The 18130-nt window shown below is 42.2% G+C and overlaps 1 long non-coding RNA gene across 1 annotated transcript; it reads left to right on the forward strand.

Annotated features, from left to right (window-relative positions):
- Positions 1–302: 302 nt before the first annotated feature.
- On the forward strand, positions 303–3577 carry LOC133249856 (uncharacterized). Its single transcript, XR_009737134.1, has 2 exons — positions 303–515; positions 938–3577. It is a non-coding gene; the product is annotated as an uncharacterized LOC133249856 (long non-coding RNA).
- Positions 3578–18130: the final 14553 nt, after the last annotated feature.

An 18130-nucleotide genomic window follows, 5' to 3' on the forward strand; every position in this document is an offset into this window, starting at 1 on the left:
CTTCCTCTTCCTGTCTGTATTCAGAAAGAGTGAAAGACAGAGAGAGAGGAACAGTGCTCCTTGTCCCTCACTCCAAAAATCTTCCCAATCAGCATCTGTGGATTCAACCGACCAGATCATGCAGTAAGTACTATAGTATTTACTATAGTGAATCCGAGTGCAAGTGGACCTACCCAGGGACTCCACTGGCAGTCCAGTTGTTAAGATTTCTCCTTCCAGTGCAAGGAGTTAGGTTCAATCCCGGGTCCAAGAGCTAAGCATGCAAAGATATTTGCTGCTGCTGCTGCTGCTAAGTTGCTTCAGTCGTGTCCGACTCTGTACAACCCCAGAGACAGCAGCCCACCAGGCTCCCCCGTCCCTGGGATTCTCCAGGAAAGAACACTGGAGTGGGTTGCCATTTCCTCCTCCAATGCATGAAAGTGAAAAGTGAAAGTGAAGTCGCTCAGTCGTGTCCGACTCTTAGCGACCTCATGGACCGCAGCCTACCAGGCTCCTCCGTCCATGGGATTTTCCAGGTAAGAGTACTAGAGTGGGGTGCCATTGCCTTATCCCAAATAAATGAGTTAGTGAGGTCCAAAGAGGGGAAGAGAGTAGGTAAAGGTCACTCAGCCTGTAAATTACATCCTTAGAAAATGAGGCCTGAAGCCTGGGAAATATCACCTTCTGGGACCTAAATGTGATCACGTCTGTGAAAGGGGCTGGATTACTTTGCATCTGTCCCAAGAGTGAGGGAGGAGATATAGAGGCAATTTAGGAGGTGCTTTCGATTCTTTGGGGTCAGTAAAGTGATTGCAAAATGGTGGTTGATGAGACATAAAAAGAAAGTAAAAATGGAGACATGAGTACAATTGGGGTGATAGGTTAAAATTTAAATTAAGCACACTGAAATGGAAATAAATTAAAATAAAGTATTGATCTTTTTAAAATAACTTCCCAGGTGGTGCAAGTGGTAAAGAAGAATGAAAGAATGCTTTGCTTCAGTGTATCCGACTCGTTGCTACCTCATGGACTGTAGCCCGCCAGGCTCCTCTGTCCATGGGTTTCTCCAGGCAAGCATACAGGAGTGGGTTGCCACGCCTTACTCAAGGGGATCTTCTAGATGCAGGGATCCAACCCACATCTTTCACTATCTCCAGCATTGGCAGATGGGTTCTTTTCCACTAGCTGCTGCTGCTACTGCTGTTAAATCACTTCATCGGAGTCCGACTCTGTGCGACCCCATAGACGGCAGCCCACCAGGCTCCCCTGTCCCTGGGATTCTCCAGGCAAGAACACCAGAGTGGGTTGCCATTTCCTTTTCCAAAGCATGAAAGTGAAAAGGGAAAGTGAAGTTGCTCAGTCATCTCCAACTCTTAGCGACCCCATGGACTGCAGCCCACCAGTCTCCTCCATCCATGAGATTCTCCAGGTAAGAGTACTGGAGTGGGCTTCCATTTCCACTAGCACCACATAGTAAAGAATCCACCAGCAAGGCAGGAGATGCAGGAGACTTGAGTTTGATTCCTGGGTTGAGAAGATTCCCTGGAGGAGGGTGTGGCAACTCACTCCAGGATGCTTGCCTGAAGTAGCCCATGGACAGAGGGGCCTGACAATCACAAAGGGTCAAGCACGACTGAAGTGACTTAACACATGCTAATCTTACAGCTAAATTAGAGCTTGTGAGCCTCATGACCTTGATGACAAATAGATGTTTTCAGTTTTATCCCCAGGGTGGTCCAGCATTGGTGTCTTCCTGTCCCCCATCACGCATGTAGAAAAGATAGCTATGAATACCAAGTGGCCACATCTCATCTTCCAATACTAGGTAAGAGAGAACCAAGACTCCGGGGAGGTCAACTGACTCCATGGGATGGAGAAAAATTAGGATGGAGTTTGAGCTACAGTGAGTGCCAGAAGATAAGGAAACTTTTTAAAAATGCAAGGGTCATACTGCAAGGACAAAGGAGATAGTTTTAAGAAACTCCTACTTGTCAAGTTATAACAGTTTAAGCATCAAACAAGAATATTAACTAGAGCTAATTGGAATGAATTGAGTCTATAAGAAAGCTATGCCATTCAAAGATGAAATAAGTTCATTAAAATGTATAAGATGATAATTATAATACAAAAGAAAGGGTGAATGAAATTTTTAAATGAGCTAAAATTGGTAAGGAACTATTGCCATAGATGACATTCTGCTTTTCCAAGTAAATGGAAGTATTACATTTTGTCTTTTTGTTTCTTTACCTAGGAAATAGAAATTACACCCAGAGGAGCAAAGATCTGTGAGCACAAGAGACCACAGGCAAAAATGAGAGTAGAAAGCATGCCAGTCGGTTTCCATGAAAAGAAAGTGAAAGTGAAGTCGCTCAGTCGTGTCCGACTCTTTGCGACCCCATGGACTGTAGCCCACCAGTCTCCTCCATCCATGGAATTTTCCAGGCAAGAGTCCTGGAGTGGGTTGCCATTTCCTTCTCCAGAAGATCTTCCTGACTGAGGGATCGAACCTGGGTCTCCCAAATTGCAGCAGACGCTTTACCATCTGAGCCACCAGGGAAGCCCTATGGTTTCCATATAATGGATCAAATTCAAGAAGACTACCTGGTGGGTTAATTCAGCCTCTTATCTCCTAGAGAATGAAATGTCTGCATGAGTCCATCAATTTTCCTGAGATACAAAACGTGGAGGTTGAGTTAAATTGTAAACTGGAGTTAACTGTCTTATATTAGTTTGCTAGGACTGTTGGAACAAAATACCACAGACAGAGTGGCTTAAACAGAAACTTACTTTCTCATAGTTCTGGAGGCTAGAAATTTGAGATCAAGGTGTCAGCAGGCTTGGTTCCTTCTCAGAGTCATGAGGGAGGAATCTGTCCTAGGCAACTTTATTCGACTTAAAGCTATCTTGCTCTGTTTTTATATTGTCTTCCTTCTGCATACATCTATGTCCCAATTTGAGGGAGTCTCATGGGCTCAGAGGTTATAGCGTCTGTCTGTAATGCGGGAGACCTGGGTTCGATCCCTGGATTGGGAAGATCCCCTGGAGATCTTCCCAGGGGATCCTAGAGGCCACCCACTGTAGTACTCTTGCCTGGAAAATCCCATGGATGGAGAAGCCTGGTGGGCTACAGTCCCAATTTACTTTCCTTATAAGGACGTCGGTCATATTGGATTAGAGTCTACCCATATGACCTCAGCTTATTTAAATTATCTCTTTAAAGATGCCATATCCAATTATAGTTTCATTCTGAGATACTGTGGGTTAAGACTTCATAAGAGGAATTTGGGGAAGACATAAATCAGCTCAATGCCTCCATGACACAGAAATAATGAAGGGAGAGAGCAGAGACAGCAATTTGCAGGAAAAGACGTGACTGTGGACATTCTGACAAAATGAAACAACCTTGGTAAGAAATACCTGCTAGGCTTTCACTCACTCTAGAAGTTCAAACTGTGGCCTTTGGTGTGACTACTAGTGAATTCACTGATAACTCAACGATCTCAGCTGATCAACCATAATCTCTTTGCTTTATGTTCAATACATCTCTGTAGCCTGGAAAGATGCAGTAAAATAAAGTATGTGAGTAATGGAGAAATTAGCTAAATCTGTATGATCACTAATTTTCTGCTAGGCTGAGTATGAATATAACAATATATTTTATAAGCATTATGATACTTTGTGAATATCACATATTTGTGAATATGTTTCTAAGGTGTTTGAAGCACTAAAGGAATGTTACACATTAGGTTTATGCTTTTCTTGAGTTAGAGAATTTGATTAAGGTTTGCAATCAACCTTTCAGTGTGTAAGATGATTTATAGTTTAAATTTTGATTTATGAATAGATTAAGTCTGTTTAAATATTTAGAGAAAATTTACCTGGTATACTTGTAAGTATAATTACATTGAACATTAAAGAAATAGCAAGTAGTAAATTTGATTGTTTGTACACACAAAAACTTGAAAGTCAACTCCTGAGAAGGTCTCCAAAGTTGGTTGGAGTTGGGAACAGGTGTGATGTGTGGCATGAACTAATGGCACTTACATTCAGCACATTCAGCCGTCCACTTCCTATGTCCCAGGACTCTTGGCTATTAATTCCAGTATAAATGAGGGAGGCTGACTTTCACTCAAATTTTTTTTTGAGTGATATTATATTTATATCACTAACTCTATATCACTAATATTTATATTTATATTACTAACTTTATTTATATCACTAACTTTAAAGTTATATTTATATTTATCTCACTAACTTTAAATATTTAGAATATTTATATCACTAAGTTTAAAGTTAATGATATAATTATTAGTAAAATTATATTACTAACTTTATCCTTTTGCAAGATTAAGATCCCTGGTGGCAAATAACAATGATTTTGCCTCACTGGAAAATGCTACGGCTGTTGTATTTCTTAAAGAGTTAAAGGGATGGGAATTATGGAAGATATCTGTCGTCAAAGAGATTTGCATCAAAAGAGTTCCTATAAGTACTCACTGACCTTCACTTTCCCTGCTTGTGTTCCAGATTTGCCTACCACCTTATCTTTGCCTGTTGATACCCTCTCTTCCAATTTCTCAGAGATGAGCAAAGAATGGGTCTATTCTCCATGAAGAGCTTTACAGTCAGGATATGTCACTGGCCAGAGTCTGCTGTTAATAAGAAAATTGATTTGATAAATTGAATTCATTAAACATGTGTGTGATTCAAGATATTACTAAAGTATCACATTATAATTTACATTTAAAAATAGGGTTATAGGGGAGGCCAGTGCTTAATTTGAAGACATTATCTGAGTACTAGGCATGAATTTAAATGTGCTTTATTAAATAACTCCGTGTCCCCATGACTGCTACATACCAGGTCCCTGATTTTAGTCACAGCATCACTGTTCATGGGAAACTTACTCCGTAGAAATTAATACGAGTAGTTATCAGTTTTGGGGTACCTCTTTCAGTACTAGTTTTTATTTTGCATTCATCAAATATGAAATATTCCCTCTACCCTGTGGTCTGTGTGTTATTTGCCACAAGGTGATAATCAGAGACTAAAAAATGTTAAGGTATTTCTGGTAGTAATATCTGTGTAGAGCTGAAATTAAAAATTTAGCCTTCTGGGTATACATCTAGGGGCTTCCCTAGTAGCTCAGTGGGTAAAGAATCCACCTTCAATGTGGGAGACCTGGGTTCGATCCCTGGGTTGGAAAGATCCCCTGGAGAAGGGAAAGGCTACCCACTCCAATATTCTGGCCTGGAGAATTCCACGGACTGTATAGTTCATGGGGTCGCAAAGAGTCAGACACGGCTGAGCGACTTTCACTCACAGGGTGTCCATCTAGTTCACTTCTGACTAAGATTCAATGTTGCTTTACTCCTTGACTTTTAGTTTCCCATTTGTGAAATACACATAATGATGCTTGTCTGTGAGAGCTTTGTGAGGTCCAATAATATTGATATAAAACTGACATAACGAGAAGGCCTCCTTCCTTGGTGAGGTCCAGGGTGGTTGGGTACTTTCAACCTTCCAATGCACTCTTCCCCCAGAACTTCAGTTTTGAAGACACTTCCATTTAAAGTTATATTTGTATTGTATTAATATTTATCCATTCATGAATACTAGAGGTGAGGTCTTTTCTGTCTCTCAGTCTAGACGGGGAACAGTGTAGATGGATGATTATATGGGTACCCTCTTCCCCTTCAACTTGGTTTTGGATCAGAATCTAGGTTTGCCATTGTTCAGAGTAGGGTTACCAGATAAAGGATATGGACTGTCCTGTTACATTTAAATTTCAGGTAGATGATAATTCATTTTGTTATAAGTATGTCCTAATATTTGTATGTAACATTTGGGATTTTATACTTTTACAAGAACTAATTTGTTATTTATTTGAAATTCAAATGTGACTGGGCATCCTGTATTTTATCTACCAGCCCTAATCATAAATTCTGCTTTTACCAAAGTCAGGCCCTTCCCAGGCAGAGAACTGACACATCAGCAATTAACAGGCTGGTAGACAAAATTTGGGGCAGGCACTGAAGGTGAGTCTCAGAGGTAAAGAGAAAGAAAAGATAGGCACAAAGGAGGAGGTCAGACATCCCCAGGCCCCTGGAGGACTTGGCCCTCTTACAGGAGGACACTCCCTTCCCCTACCTGATATTGGCCTGTTTTCCTTCTTTCATTTCTCTAAAACAAGCAGTTTTGCTTTTGTGCTCACCTTACATTTGGGGAACTTCTAGATTGATCTCAATTTTTTTCTCTTATGTTATCATACATATTCATAGTATCCTTAAAGGCCTTCCCTGATGGCTCAGTGGTAAAGAATCTGCCTGCAATGCAGGAGGTGGGGGTTTGATCCCTGGGTTGGGAAGATCCCTTAAAGAAGGGAATGTCTACCCACTCCAGTGTTCTTACCTGAAAAATCCCATGGACAGAGAAACCTGGCAGGCTACAGTCCATGGGGTCACAAAAGAGTCAGATACAACTTAGAGACTAGACCACCACCCCCAAAGTGTGCAAAGAAATTTTTCTATTTCTTATTTAGTTCTTCTATTCTACTGGGTTATGGAAGATAATCTAAATTTAAATTACCTGGAAAATTAAATCTTATCCAATAATTTAGATTATTTGGAATCCCCCCTTTAGGGGATAATGGATTTCCATGGAGTTAAAAATGCATTCTTTTGTATTATTTCCCTCTTTCCCCTGTGTGCTTAGGACATAGTGGGTATTCATTAGTATCTGTTAAAAAAATGGAAAGTACCTCATTTATCTGCACCCGCATCCATAAATAATACTTCAACTGAAATAATAAATGTATTTGTAGCTGCTGTGAATGGTGCATTGCTATATTATTTCTAACTTTTGAAGTGTCCTGTTACAATTCATGAATAGAGAAGCCAGGGTTCAGATGAGTTAATTTTGCCTGAGGTCACACAGATTAAATGTTAATAATAGCAGAGCTGAGAATAGACCCAGATATGTCAAACCTTAAAGTTTTCTATTCTATTCTACTGCCTTTCAAACAACAAAAATAGTGCGTGAGTTTTACAAGGTGCTTTGATGTACTTTGGGAAATGTAAGGCGGACTGAAAAGAACTCTTGATTTGTTGTCAAAATACATGGATCTAAGCCAGGGTTTCTTAACCTTGGCACTACGAACATTTTAGTCTGGACAGTTCTTTTCTGTAAGCAGTTGTATTTGTGTATGGCAGGATGTTTAATAGCATCCCTGGCCTCTGCCCACTAGATGTCAATAGCATAATCCCTCTAATGCGACAATTCCCAATCTCTGAACATCTCTAAATGTCCCCTGGAGGCAAAATTACCCTTGGTTGAGAACTAGGGGTTTAAAGTGATAGTTAACCACTTGTGAGATTCTGGTCAGTTCATTTTATTTCTCTGAGCTCAGTTGCCTCCATGTGGGACATGAATTATATTTTTCACCTGCACCATCGACCTCATCAGGTCAGTGCATAGTTACAGTGAGATTAGAGAAAACCACATTGATAAAAGATCTATTATATGTGAGACATCCCACTAAGCTTCGTCTTTTCTTGTTCAGTCTACCCACAATCTGTGAATACTGGTCTTGTCTCCATTTTACATATGCAGAAAGAGACTTTCAGAGAAGTATGGTAACATGTTCAACTTTATAGATTCAGCAAACATGAGAGAGTAGAATTAAATGTAGGTTAATCTTTAAAAAAAAAATGTGTATTGAAAAACCCTGAAGCTGTTTGGTCAACTCTAACCTATGGGACCTGTGGAAAATTTGACAGGTCATTTCACTTGTTTATTGGTCAATATTATTGCTTTGTGATACAGCGAACAACCACAAAATTATTTCTCTTTTGCTTAGCCAGGCACTAAGAGTGGGAAGGAAACTGGTAATACCAGTACATGCCCCAATCTGGAAAAGTTGAATAGACATTCCTTAATTTCCTTTGTGACTATGAAAATGAAAGTTCTTTCTTCACAGAGAGGAAACAACCTAGACATCATAAAAGAAATACCGATATCACCACTTCTTTTAAGATGAAAAGATAACATTTTATGCACATGACAGAGTAGGCAATGTTCAACCCTTGAATCTATCAAATCAGTATAATTTCATGGAGGATCAGCACTTTCAAGCTTTTACGATTTAACTGCTTTTAATGGTTTTTGGTAATTATACTGTTATCATCATTTTAAAATAAGTATAATTGGTACGCTCTTCAGGGATTGAACAGGAAAACATGGTATTGTTTTGCCACAGAGAGAGAGAGAGAGAGAGAGAGAGAGAGAGAGAGAGAGAGAGAGATTGATTACTGGAGGAAGGAAAAAAGGAATGAAGGAAAAAAGGAAGAAGAAAGAGAGAGTATAAAAACCATTGCAAGAAATTACAGGTAAGGAAGCTATAAACCAACATCTTTTTCTTTGCAGAAGGAAAAAGTGTGCTGAAAGTGATGACAATTTGTAAATAACTGTCCTTTGGCCCCCCTGGAGATACTAGTTCAGCTGCAGCCACTGCCTTGGTCTCCCCTACTTTCCCAGAGACTCCGGGGGACAAAGTGTGGCTGTGTCCCCAAGGATCATCTCCAGGGCTGCCATTCACTCACAGGAAGAGGCTAGAATAGATCTGAGTTTGCCTTCTCAAAGGAACTTCATGCAGCTTGGGGACCTTCTCCCTTCTGTGGTTTTTGAAAGCTGTGGTGGTGGCTTGATTCCCTTGTTGTTTAGTCGCTGAGTTGTGTCTCTTTTACGGCCCCATGGACTGTAGCCTCTGTCCATGGGATTTCCTAGGCAAGAATACTGGAGTTGGCTGCCATTTCTTCTTCTAGGGGATCTTCCTGACCCAGGGATGGAACCCTTATCTCCTGCATTGGCAGGTGGATTCTTTTCTGCTGAGCCACCAGTGAAGTCCTTAATTTCGTTGAGTGAGTGCATGAGTGAAGTTGCTCAGTCATGTCTGACTCTTTGTGATCCCATGGACCGTAGCCTACCAGGCTCCTCCGTCCATGAAATTTTCCAGCCAAGAGTACTGGAGTGGGTTGCCATTTGCTTCTCCAGGGGATCTTCCCAACCCAGGATCGAACCCAGGTCTCCCTCATTGCAGGCAGATGCTTTATCATCTGAGCCACCAGGGAAGCCCTGGTGATTCCATTACCTAAAGCTGATTGCCTTTCTCTGCTGCTGCAAGGCAGCTTGAACATGATAAAGTCCTATTGTTTTACATTAGAAAGAAAGTGTCCCCTTCCATTATTTCATTCAAGCCTCTAATCCAGTCTTTTACTTAGTCAGGACAGGGTGAGTTATTTCCTGTCTGGAAGAACATTCTGGAGCCAAAAGAGATGGTGGTGAGTTTCTGGAGGGAATGTATGGCTCCTGGTGGGAGAGGTGGCTTCACCCCACCTTCTGGAACCTCTCAAGAGTCAGAGAACTAGACCTACCAGGGACACAGAGACTTCAGTTTGCAAGATTTTTTAAAAAAATTGTTATGTTTCTTTCCCTTCTTGGTCCAGATCACTTCTGCTTTTCGTTCACTGTGATTGGTTTAGCCAGATGCAGCAGTCATGTGTTCTGTAGTAGAAATCTGAATGATACCTAGGATGCGGACTTAGTTTCTGCTCCCTCACTAATTAGCTTTGTGATTTTAGGCAAAGACTTTCCCTTTCTGGGCCTATATTTCTTACAAACACTATGAAGAAGATATTGTAACTTTGCCACTGAAATTAAAAGATGTTTACTCCTTGGAAGGAAAGTTATGACCAACCTAGATAGCATATTGAAAAGCAGAGACATTACTTTGCCAACAAAGGTCCGTCTAGTCAAGGCTATGGTTTTTCCAGTGGTCATGTATGGATGTGAGAGTTGGACTGTGAAGAAAGCTGAGCACCAAAGAATTGATGCTTTTGAACTGTGGTGTTGGAGAAGACTCTTGAGAGTCCCTTGGACTGCAAGGAGATCCAACCAGTCCATTCTGAAGGAGATCAGCCCTGGGATTTCTTTGGAAGGAATGATACTAAAGCTGAAATTCCAGTACTTTGGCCACCTCATGCGAAGAGTTGACTCATTGGAAAAGACTCTGATGCTGGGAGGGATTGGGGGCAGGAGGAGAAGGGGATGACAGAGGATGAGATGGCTGGATGGCATCACTGACTTGATGGACGTGAGTCTCAGTGAACTTTGGGAGTTGGTGATGGACAGGGAGGCCTGGCATGCTGTGATTCACGGGGTCACAAAGAGTTGGACATGACTGAGCAACTGAACTGAACTGAACTAGTCTCCAACTGATATTTTTTTTCTTCCCCTGCTATGAGATCTATGTATCAAATGAAATGTATGTTACCTGGAACTGGTGGTGGTGGTTTAGTCACTAAGTCATGTCCGACTCTTGCAACCCCATGCACTGCAGCCCTGCCAAGCTCCTCTGTCCATGGGATTCTCCAGGCAAGAATACTGGAGTGGATTGCCATTGTGGACTTCAATTTATGGAACATGTATAGATCTTTCCTGCAGCTCAGATGGTAAAGAATCTGCCTAAAATGCACAGTTTTGCCAAGAAAATGCACTGGTCATAGCAAACACCCTCTTCCAACAACACAAGAGAAGACTCTACACATGGACATCACCAGATGTTCAATACCAAAATCAGATTGATTATATTCTTTGCAGCCAAAGATGGAGAAGCTCTATACAGTCAGCAAAAACAAGACTGGGAGCTGACTGTGGCTCAGATCATGAACTCCTTATTGCAAAATTCAGACTTAAATTGAAGAAAGTGGGGAAAACCACTAGACTATTCAGGTATGATCTAAATCAAATCCCTTATGATTATACAGTGGAAATGAGAAATAGATTTAAGGGACTAGATCTGATAGGGTACCTGATGAACTATAGATTGAGGTTTGTGACAGTATACAGGAGACAGGGATCAAGACCATCCCCAAGGAAAAGAAATGCAAAAAAGCAAAATGGCTGTCTGGGGAGGCCTTACAAATAGCTGTGAAAAGAAGAGAAGTGAAAAGCAAAGGAGAAAAGGAGAGATATAAGCATCTGAATGCAGAGTTCCAAAGAATAGCAAGGAGAGATAAGAAAGCCTTCCTTAGCGATCAATGCAAAGAAATAGAGGAAAACAACAGAATGGGAAAAACTAGAGATCTCTTCAAGAAAATCAGAGATACCAAAGGAACATTTCATGCAAAGATGGGCTCGATAAAGGACAGAAATTGTATGGACCTAACAGAAGCAGAAGATATTAAGAAGAGATGGCAAGAATACACAGAAGTCTGTAGAAAAAAGATCTTCACAACCCAGATGATCACGATGGTGTGATCACTGACCTAGAGCCAGACATCCTGGAATGTGAAGTCAAGTGGGCCTTGGAAAGCATCACTACAAACAAAGCTAGTGGAGGTGATGGAATTCCAGTTGAGTGCTTTCAAATCCTGAAAGATGATGCTGTGAAAGTGCTGCATTCAATATGCCAGCAAATTTGGAAAACTCAGCAGTGGCCACAGGACTGGAAAAGGTCAGTTTTCATTCCAATCCCAAAGAAAGGCAATGCCAAAGAATGCTCAAACTACCACACAATTGCACTCATCTCACACGCTAGTAAAGTAATGCTCAAAATTCTCCAAGCCAGGCTTCAGCAATACGTGAACTGTGAACTTCCAGATGTTCAAGCTGGTTTTAGAAAAGGCAGAGGAACCAGGGACCAAATTGCCAACATCTGCTGGATAATGGAAAAAGCAAGAGAGTTCCAGAAAAACATCTATTTCTGCTTTATTGATTATACCAAAGCCTTTGACTATGTGGATCACAATAAACTGTGGAAAATTCTGAAAGAGATGGGAATACCAGACCACCTGACCTGCCTCTTGAGAAATTTGTATGCAGGTCAGGAAGCAACAGTTAGAACAGGACATGGGACAACAGACTGGTTCCAAATAGGAAAAGGAGTATGTCAAGGCTGTATATTGTCACCCTGCTTATTTAACTTCTATGCAGAGTACATCATGAGAAACGCTGGGCTGGAAGAAGCACAAGCTGGAATCAAGATTGCTGGGAGAAATATCAATAACCTCAGATATGCAGATGACACCACCCTTATGGCAGAAAGTGAAGAGGAACTAAAAAGCCTCTTGATGAAAGTGAAAGTGGAGAGTGAAAAAGTTGGCTTAAAGCTCAACATTCAGAAAACGAAGATCATGGCATCTGGTCCCATCACTTCATGTGAAATAGATGGAGAAACAGTGGAAACAGTGTCAGACTTTATTTTTTTGGGCTCCCAAATCACTGAGGATGGTGACTGCAGCCATGAAATTAAAAGACGCTTACTCCTTGGAAGAAAAGTTATGACCAACCTAGATAGCATATTGAAAAGCAGAGACATTACTTTGCCAACAAAGGTCTGTCTAGTCAAGGCTATGGTTTTTCCTGTGGTCATGTATGGATGTGAGAGTTGGACTGTGAAGAAGGCTGAGCACCGAAGAATTGATGCTTTTGAACTGTAGTGTTGGAGAAGACTCTTGATAGTCCCTTGGACTGCAAGGAGATCCAACCAGTCCATTCTGAAGGAGATCGGCCCTGGGATTTCTTTGGAAGGAATGATGCTAAAGCTGAAATTCCAGTACTTTGGCCACCTCATGCGAAGAGTTGACTCATTGGAAAAGACTCTGATGCTGGGAGGGATTGGGGGCAGGAGGAGAAGGGGACGACAGAGGATGAGATGGCTGGATGGCATCACTGACTCGATGGATGTGAGTCTCAGTGAACTTTGGGAGTTGGTGATGGACAGGGAGGCCTGGCGTGTTGCGATTCATGGGGTCGCAAAGAGTTGGACACGACTGAGCGACTGAACTGAACTGAACTTAACTGAAAATGCAGGAGACCTGGGTTGGATCCCTAGGTCAGGAAGATCCTCTGGAGAAGAGAATGGCAACCCATTCCAGTGTTCTTGCCTGGAGAATTCCACGGACAGAGGAGCCTGGCGGGCTACAGTTCGTGGGGTCGCAAAGAGTTGGACACGACTGAGCGACTAACGCTGCTACTGCTACTGCTCCTGCAGGAGCAAGCAGCTGAGTTGGCTGATGTGGTTGGCTGAGCAAAGGGCGGAGAAATAAGTGAGCTTCTGGCCCTAAGGGGGCCCCTTCCCACCAAAAGCAGGCCCCCGAGGCTTCCAAACAGGTTTTTGCAGCACAACCAAAAGGAATGTGGAAATCCCTAAGCAGTATATTCACACATGTTGTACACATTCTTTAAAAGTACTCTGTACATGAAAAGAGGTACGGAAAAGCCCCTAGTAAAACTGGAAGGATGTAGTTGTGTTACTGTGATGGTTATGGTCTTTGCATGGAGCGAAAGGACCCTTGTTTCTGACCTACAGAGGCCTGTGGGCTGCTGGCTTTGCCCAACATTGACTAAGACAAAACCAGAGGCAGAGCTTCAGAAAGGTGGCTTGATTTTCTTTGGTGAAAGTAAGAGTTTGAAAAAATATTGAGTGACTCAAGGAAAGAGGGGAGAAGGCAATGGCAACCCACTCCAGTACTCTTGCCTGGAAAATCCCATGGACGGAAGAGCCTGATAGGCTACAGTCCATGGGGTCACAAAGAGTTGGACACGATTGAGCGACTTCACTTTCACTTTCACTTTCCTGCATTGGAGGAGGAAATGGCAACCTACTCCAGTATTCTTGCCTGGAGAATCCCAGGGACAGAGGAGCCTGGTAGGCTGCCATCTATGGGGTTGCAGAGTCGGACACGACTGACGTGACTTAGCAGCAGCAGCAGCAAGTAAAGAGACTGTGAGAGAAAGAGAGATCTGAATGGCTTTCCTTAATAAAGCATTTCCTCCAATTGAAAGGAAAACACAGAAGCCAGGGTAACCAGGAACCACCCTGATGGGTTTATCACCAGCTGCCTCCCCCAAAATTCCTCTAAATGCTAGATCAGTGCGGGAAAGACTTGCTGACACTGGTGGCTGGAAGGATGACAGAGAAGCTTGCCTGATGGCAGAGCTCGTCTCACTATGCTCCTTGCAGGTAAGGATTTATTCATTTGCTCATGCATTCACTCATTCATTCAATTAGGAATACTGCAGTCTGTACACAAGATGTATGTGTGTGTGTGTATGTGTGTGTATTAGTTGCTTAGTCGTGTCGGACTCTTTGCAACCCCATAGACTGTAGCCCACCAGGCCCCTCTGTCCATGGGCCTCTCCAGGCAAGAACACTGGAGTGGGTTGCCATTTCCTTCTCCAAAAGGAACTATAGAAAGAAAGTGAAGTTGCTCAGTCGTGTCTGACTCTTTGCGACCCTATGGACTGTAGCCTACCAGGCTCTTCCATCCGTGGGATTTTCCAGGCAAGAGTACTGGAGTGGGTTGCCATTTCCTTCTCCAAAAGGAACTATAGAAAGAAAGAAAGTAAAGTCGCTCAGTTGTGTCCAACTCTTTGCGATCCCATGGACTGTAGCCTACCAGGCTCTTCCATCCATGGAATTTTCCAGGCAAGAGTACTGGAGTGGGGTGCCATTTCCTTCTCCAGGCACACAAGATAGAACACCTCTATTTTCAAGTTCACCAGTTAGTGAGCTCCCTACGTGCTAGGCTTGAGAACATAGAGGTGAGCCAGATTTCACAAGTTCATCCATCTCTAGGAATCTTAAGGCAGCAGGCACGTCCTTTCTGAGAAGCCCCCAGTCTGGATGAGGTTCCCGTCCATCATAGGTGCTCCTGAGGTACTTTGCCCTCAAGCGTCACCACACACACTGCAATGGGAGCTCTGGGCTCTGCTCCCCACAGCTCTGGTCCCAGAGAGCTTAGCATAACACCTGGCAGCTAGTAGGTGCTCAATGAATAATGGTTGGAAGACTGTAACAGTACTTCTCACAGCACTCTATGCCATCCAGTTACTTTTCTTCCTTCTTTCTAGTTTAATTTTTTATTATTTATGTGTTTTTTTTAATTGAAGTATAGTTGATTTAAAATGTGTTAGATTCAGGTGTACAGCAAAATGATTCAATTATACATATACGTATATCTGTTCTTTTTCAGATTCTTTTCCTTTGTAGGTTATTATAAAATATTGAGTATATTTTCTTGTGCTGTACAGTAGATACTTAGAGTTTATGTATTTTATATACAGCATTACTTGCATATGCTCTGTTGCTCAGTCACGTTGGACTCATTGCAAATAGCTGAGCAGAATCCTCTGTCCATGGAATTCTCCAGGCAAGAATACTGGAATGGGTTGCCATTTCCTCCTCTAGGGGATCTTCCTGACCCAGGGATCAAACTCCTGTCTGCTGAGGCTCCTGCATTGGTAGGCTTATTCTTTACCGCAGAGTGACCTGGGAAGCCCCTACAGAGTAGTGTGTATATGGTAATCCTGTTTTCCTAATTTATCCCTCTCCCTCAACCATGAGCTGTTTACTATGTGTGTAGGACTATTTCTGTTTTGTAAATAAGGTATTTTGTATTTTTAATAGATTTCACATATAAGGGTTATCATATGGTATTTGTTTTTTCTATATTCCTTTTCTAGCCTTGCAAGGCCTGTGAGCTCTGGAAGGGCAAAACCCCGCCTCTTTCTGCCTGACCACAAATGAATGATCCCTTCTAGTGATGCACGATGAGCCTGGCCTGAGCTCAGATCCAGGACTCTGCCACATCCGGCAGTGAGTGTATCCTGTTTCAATTTCCTCACATCAAAACATGAAAATGATTTCCACATCCAGAGCTACTGAAAAAAATTAGAAAGAATGCCTGTGACCTGCCTGGGACACACCATAGCAAATGATGGGCACACAATAATTACTCACTATTAATAGAAACTTCAATTTGTTTAAACTTCTAAAGCTCATTGAATTGGCAGAAAAAACAGCCTCTTTCTCTCTAGAGAACTTGTAGTTACGCTTCTGCCAGATTCACCAGTCTGTAACATTTTGCCACATTTGGTTTATTGTCCTCCATACATACATACAGCTAAATATCCATACACACATGTATCTTCATATACAGGTACCTATGTATGTGTGAATTATAAATTCCAAAATATTGTTTTTCTGAGCCATTTGAAAGTAGGTTACTTATATTCTACCCTTTTACTTATTAATATTTTGGTGTGTAATTCCTAGGAATAAGAATATTCTCTTAAGTAGCCACACTACTGTTTCATTGGGGCTTCCCTGATAGCTCAGTTGGTAAAGAATCTGCCTGCAATGCCAGAGACCCTGGTTTGATTCCTGGGTCAGGGAGATCCACTGGAGAAGGGATATACTACCCACTCCAGTACTCTTGGGCTTCTCTTGTGGCTCAGCTTGTAAAGAATCCACCTGCAATTCGGGACACCTGGGTTCAGTCCCTGGGTTGGGAAGAGCCCCTGGAGAAGGGAAAGGCTACCCACTCCATTCTCTTCTGGCCTGGAGAATTCTATGGACTGTATGGTCCATGGGGTCACAAAGAGTTGGACACGACTGAGTGACTTTCACTTCACTTTCACTGTTCCATTTAGGAAATTTAACATTATTAGAATACTTTCATTAAATCTACCTTCCAATATCACATATTTGTGAATTGTCCCATGATATCCTTTAAGCCCTTTCTCTTTCAGTACAGGGTCCGGTGGCCATTTGGTGGTCACGCCTATTTAGTCTCCTTTAATCTGGAAGGTTTCTCAGCCGTTAAAGAATCCAGACAAGTTGTAGAATGTTCACTGTGGGTTTGCCTGATTTTTTCCCTTTTGATTAGATTCAGGTGACTAGTAAGGGATGGTGTTTCCTCCTCAACACGTTACATCCAGAGGCTATGGTCTCCACCTGCTCCTCACTGCTAAAGGTAATTCTGAGCACAAAGCCTAAGTGTCATCTGTTCTCACCAGCATATGGTGACTGGCCTTCCTTTTTCAACTAAGAAGCAATCTGTGGGAAGACCCCTTTGACATCATGCCAGTATTCTGCTCCTCACCACATCTTCCCCTAGATCTGGGTCAGCACTGATGATCCTTGCCTACTGGGTCCTCCCTAGGATGGATCAGCATTGTGATTCCAGTACTCCAGCGCTCCCCACTTTTTTTTTAAAGTTATTTATTTTTGGCTGCACTGGCTCTTCATTGCTGTGCGTGGGCTTTCTCTAACTGTGGTCCATGGGCTTCTCATTGCAGTGGCTTCTCTTGTTGCAGAAATTTGGCTCTAGGTGCAAGGGCTCAGTAGTTGTGGCACATGGGCTTAGCTGCCCCACGACCTGTGGAATCTTCCCAGGGATCAGACTCATGTCCCCTGCTTTGGCAGATGGATTCTTAATGCCTGGGCCACCAGGGAAGACCCCTCTCTCCACTGTCATCCCAGGCATTCTACAATAAGAAAGAACTCTGTGAGTAGGCAAGTTGATGAATCTAAGGATATTTATCCTATTGTCAGAAGAGAACGGGACAAGTGTGTTGGTAAGAGAGCAAGCTGGAGATGAAGATTTATATGTTAACCCCTGAGAAGCCCCGAGAATGTCTCAGAACAAAGAGAAATAAAGCCACGGGATCATGGGAAACTCAGCACAGGAATCAGAAAGAAGTTGCAGTTGCAGGAGATTCAGTGGTTCGGGGAGAACCTGGGCAGGAGCTACAGGCAAAAGGATGGGTCAGATCCCACTGGGGCCACATTCCAAATGGTTGAGGAAACTCTCTCTACCTTTAACCCTGTTTGTTCTTCCATAAAACTGTGATCATCGTACTGATGTCATAGCATTTCCCCACATTCTGGACAGAAATTGGATCTAAAGCATACTATATAACATCATGTAGGTGCTCATTAAATGAGAACCCCTTTTCCTTCTTCTCTTCCCTGTGTGTTGGTCAAATGTTGTCATGGAAACACACCTCTCTGCTTACTCCAAGGTCTCTTTAAAATTGTTGGGATTACTTCAAAAGTTTGGTGTTTAAAAAAAATCTGAAATGAGAAATTCTGAAGGTGAATAATATGCTATATTTCCTGCTAATAGTAAGTTAAATGCTCAAAAGCCACTTCTGAGCTTAACTAGGAAGTCTCAGAGATGCTTACATTTCAAAATTGTCCTAATTATTTTTGGTCAATTAAATATGACAAACATGATTTTGCATGATGATAATGATATCACCATTTTATTAGTATCAACAAAATACAATCATAATAATGACTGCT

The sequence above is a fragment of the Bos javanicus genome, chromosome 6 (assembly GCF_032452875.1).
Source record: "Bos javanicus breed banteng chromosome 6, ARS-OSU_banteng_1.0, whole genome shotgun sequence".
Lineage (NCBI taxonomy): Eukaryota > Metazoa > Chordata > Mammalia > Artiodactyla > Bovidae > Bos > Bos javanicus.